This window comes from Protopterus annectens, chromosome 10.part0 (assembly GCF_019279795.1).
Source record: "Protopterus annectens isolate FY-2018-M chromosome 10.part0, PAN1.0, whole genome shotgun sequence".
NCBI classification, from domain to species: Eukaryota; Metazoa; Chordata; order Ceratodontiformes; family Protopteridae; genus Protopterus; species Protopterus annectens.
This window is the reverse complement of record NC_056744.1, coordinates 1,381,151,881-1,381,157,153: the sequence shown is the minus strand read 5'-3', so window position 1 is coordinate 1,381,157,153 and position 5,273 is coordinate 1,381,151,881.

Here is a 5,273-nt window from a genome sequence, read left to right as displayed (position 1 = left end):
TAGTCTGATGCATCAGGAATGCAGAGGGAAGCAGAATGTTAGAACATACCATTGTTGTTGGTGGGTCTTGATGCAGAGAAAGCATTTGACAGAGTGTGCTGGGACTTAATGAGCAAGGCAATAGAAGCATTTCCTGAGAAAAATATAATATTCACTGATTAGGAGGATATATTAGGGAATCAAGAGGCAAAAATTAAGTGAGTGGGGTCCTCTCTGATAGTTTCTGTTTAAGCAGAGATAGAATGAGGGCAAGGTTGTCCTCTTTCCCCTTTGTTATTTGTATTACATTTAGAACCATTGGCAAAGAAAATAAGGGACTCAGAAATTCAAGGACATAATTGGTATGGTAGTTAAAAAAAGGTGTCTCTATTTGCAGATGATATGATTTTATACCTGACAAAACCAGAAAGAGACATTACAGTGCTGTGGAACATTTTGAGACAGTTTCAGATCTTTTCAGGATACAAAATTAATGAAGCTTTCAAAACAAAGCCAAAAGTAGCAATCGAATTAAACAACAGAAAGAAACTGAGACCAATGACTGGTGTCAAAACCATTGCCTTAAACTTAATGCCAAAAAAGGTGTCATCCCCTTTGGGAAAAACTCAGAGTTCCCACTAATTATCACATCGATGGGAGCCCACTGAACACTGGAGGTGGTATAAGAGATCTGGGGACACAGGCTGACAGCAACCTCTCCTTCAACCACCACATTGCCACTGTGGTCAGAAAGTCCTTCTATATGGCACATCTCATTACCAAGGGTTTTGCATCCAGGAAGAAAGAGGTCATCATTTCTCTCTACTCTTCCCTCATTAGACTAATCATAGGGTATAATGCCCCAGTTGGCATGTACCTCAGCAGACACCTGAAACAGCTGGAAAGGCCACAAAAGTAACTCACAAAGAGGATTCTAGGCCTTAAACACTTGTCCTACATGGACAGACTCAAAAAAACTCCAGCTATTCTCTGTCTCATATCGTCTACTAAGAGGTGATCTCTGCTTGACTTACAAAGCTATGTCTGATCCAGCTCTGTTAGAAATGCTACATCTAAAGAAATCCCAATCCCACCACACCACATGCTCCTGAGACCTCAACCTCATTACCACAATCAGCAGAACATGCTGGAGGGACAGGTTCATAACCCAGGGACTACCCATGCTCTGGAAAAGACTTCCCATACATGTCAAGCAGAACACCTCACTAGGCCTCTTCAAGTGAAATCTTGATGAGTGGATGGAAAATATAAAGTTCACCCTGGGGATCACTCCAGTGACTCCACTTGACAGAGGTACTGGGAACTAACGATGGGTGGCACAATGCCAGGAGCGATCTGGGCTAGGCTTATAAAGGCCCCAGGGCCATCAGCCTAGTACACACCTATGAACCTATGAATTGGTTCAGCAATATCTATATTTATGGGGGGGGGTCTATATTATAAGATCGACGGTTGAAAACATCAAACACCATATGGTCGATGTCTTCAAACATCGAACATATAAAAAGAGCAAAAAAAAGAAAAAGGCACCCTAACGGATTTTAGCTTTGTTATGTGGATATAGATAGTAAGATACAAGCAGTTAAACTGCTTTAAGTCCCATTAGTCATATACATCCCTTGTAACTCTTATATTGACAGCACACTCTTAAGAGTCGATCCAGTAACCAGCAACTTGGGGACACACATAGACAGTAATCGCCTTCTTTTACCATTACATGCCTATAGTAGCAAAGAAATCATTCCATGGTGTGCGACTTATAAACAAAGGTATGGCATCTAGGTCCAAGGAGGTCATTGTTCCACTGTATTCAGCATTCTTCAAATCTATAATTGAGTACAATGTCCTCTCTGGTAAGTACCCAAGCAAGAACATCAAAAAAATGTAATATCCACATAAGCTCCTCACTAAAATAATACATGGGATAAGTAACATCCCCTCTGTAGACTGACTCAAAGTCCTTTTCCTGCATTCTCTCACCTACAGGCTGTTGAGGTCAGATCTATAGCTGGCATAAAAGGCACTGTTGGACCCCACCCTGATAAACCTCTTGCATATTTACATCAGAAACTGCACCAGAATTACCTATTCTAAAGTCTTAAACCTTACCTGTGATATAAATAGGACCAGCTGGACAGATAGGTATTTGAGAATACCCCTTATCTGGAAGAGCTCACCATCCACATAAAGCAGGGTTCTTCCCTAACCCAATTCAAGTGGAACTTGGGCAATTGGATAGGAACAGGAAATTCATCCCTGGTTTGGCACCTACGTCTCTATTGGGCACAAGCAGCCTCTAAATGGTTCATCTCCCATGCACCAGAACTTAAGAGATTTAGGATGCATGGCTAGGCTTTAAAAGACCCCAGTGGTCATTAGCCTAGTACACACCTATGAAACTATAAAGTAGAGAAAATATGGATTCCTTGTAACCTGTAGTAAGCAATTGCTGATGCTGGACATGCTGTGAATGCCCTTGGAACTGGAAGCCAAAGGGTAAAGATGAGAACTGAAAATTTAAACCTGATACATAGAACATTAAATAAGAGCTCAAGTTTCTGAGGATAGGAGTATGATGACTGGCATCTTTGAGATCCAGCATCACCAGAAAACAAAGCTGAGATTTGGGGAGAAAACAGTCTGAAGGCAGAGCATTTTGAATTGTGGAAATCTTATGATCAGACTGAGAAAAGACAGATGTAAAATAGGTCTCCACATTCCCTTCTTTTTGGATATTAGAAAAATTCTTAAATAAAATAATTTGCCCTGTTGAGATTTTGGAACTGGTTGTATGACAACTTGGGATAACATATGGGAAAAGAATGAAATAAACAAATGAGTTTAATTTAGTGGATGAGTAGGGACTCCTAAATTTGGAGGGAAAGAGTTCCAGAACCATCTTTATCCATTCTAAATTATACCTAGTACCCAGAAATCTGAAGTTAGTTCATTCCAAAGGGAAGAGAAAGAAACATATTGCTAGATTATGTGAGTGGCTAGGGTGGGGAGGAAATGGGTTTTGGCTGATAAAATAGGTATGCATTTTTAAAGATGTGGAACAGAGGTTGGGCTCCACTTCTACTTCTTTTTCCCCTCTTCTTTGTATCCCCTTTTTCTTATACTGTTGCTTGGCATTTTTTTTTTTTTGGGACTGCCTTTTTTTTTTAAAAGGCCCTAGACTACAGGAGGTAATTCCTGTTGTATTTTGGAATGAGAGACCGGAAAATCTGCTTAACTCTTTAGAATAGTTCTCCTGTTTTATTATGGAGTTTTAAAATCTGAGCTGAAGAATGTCTAAATAAAACTTCTTCATCCAAACGAGCATTGAGAATTTGCACCCTCACATCCTCAGGAGATTTTGCTATGTCAGCCAAGTGTATCTTCTCTTGACAGAATCTGTGGCAACCACCTAGGAACTGCATCATCTACATCATTTGCTCATTTAAAGGCATGCATGGTAAACTGTGATTTTGAAGAAATCATATGAAGTACAGAAGACTTTCCTTCAGAAGACAATAAATCAGCAACAGTCTCAGACATATCTGCAAAACCTGCAAGCAGAAATTTGGCCACATGAGCCTGACTATTTAATGTCATAAAGACTAAAGTAGAAGAACTCTAAACTTTTTCCCATACCTATCAAAGGTTCTTCCATCTTTGTCAGATGGAGCTGGATTAGTAGTGGTAAATTGCCTTGAACACGAGATTTCAGCCAAAGACACAGCAGCAAGGTCTGCAAGCAGGTTATGAAATAGAAATATATGGATCTGATGTACTTTATAAAGGCTATCAGGCTTTTTGAGTGTTGGTGGCTGACTATCTGTAGTACCACATGCAGAGTTGGAGCGCCAATAACAGCATGAATGGCACAAGGTTTGGTAGTATCCACCTAAAGAAACTCATAGTACCTCTTTGTGTGTCTGATATTTTTTTCCTTCCACTGGAGAATGTCCTTAATTCTGGTGACTGCATCAAAAAAGGAAATCTCTTTTACAGGAGAATCCTTGGAAATGTTCTCCTCAAGGTCTGATTCCAAAAAAGCCATAGAAGATACCTGGGTAGCATGGTATAGGCCTTCCTCTGCTACCTCTGACTGGCAGTCATTATCTGAGGGACAGGGAGTCCTGTTTTTTTCAAATGTGAAATAGCAGAAGATGAAAACTATAATGATCTTAAGGCTTTGAAAACCCTGTTGGTAAAACAGAACCATTCTTTTTTATCTTCTTTCACAGAAGTGGTAGAAGGTGGAGAATTAGATTTAATTTTTTTTTTTTTTTTTTTTTTGTGGCTTCTTTTCTGTTGTCCCTAGAGCCACAGTATAAGAAGCATCAGATGTTTGCACTTACATTACTGAGCCTGGTACCTCTTCCCTAACAAATATCTGAGTGACAACATCCAGCCATTCCAAAAGTGTACAACAGGGCTCTCCCTTCTCAGCAGGAAGAATCAGAATCCTGGCCCTGAGTGTCATCTCCTCAGGAGGATCTGCAACCAGGATGGAGTTGAGAACTTTGATTGGATAGTCTGATGAATCAAAAAGGGCTATAATGGAATAATCTGATGTAGGCTGGTAGGCAGAGGTCAGCTAGAGCCAGAATCTAGTCTGAAGTCTCTCTTGTAGATTTTTCAGGATGTCCAAGGAATTTGCACCAGAATCAATAGGACAGGTATGGGTTTTCCAAACCACAGATTCTCAAGAAAATGTTAAGGGATATTAAGCTAACTTCTAATAGTGCTGGGGTTAAATGACAAGCAAATCCTGAAGCCAGAAGCTTGTGCATACGTTGGTCTCTCCTTGACAAAAACAGAACAGGTCGAATGGGAATCTTTATACAATATCTGATAATCACACAGACTCTACCCTTTTCTCCTAGACACAGAAAACATTTCTCACCAATTTCTATTCAAAAATGGAAAGAAAATCCTCTACAGAGTACTTATCTTCTTGAAGAAGTTGAACAAGTTTCATACTCAACAAAAACTCTACAGAAGACACAGTGAAGACAGAGCATCTTTAATGGCAAGAAAGTTCTAAGTTTTGCTGCCCATATGGCTGCTTTTATACCAGCATGCCCTCATGCATCCTTGGATGTATAGTGCACATGGAAGCAAGGGAGCCCGCAGGATTTTTTGCAGGGGGGTGCAAACCCAGAGCCCCACCCACATAGTTCACCCCGCCCCCTGCCAACACAGCCCCGCCCAAGTCCACCCACCCCAAGCCCCGCCCACACCAAAGCAACCCATTCCAGTGTCCCCCATTACTTGGCTATTTC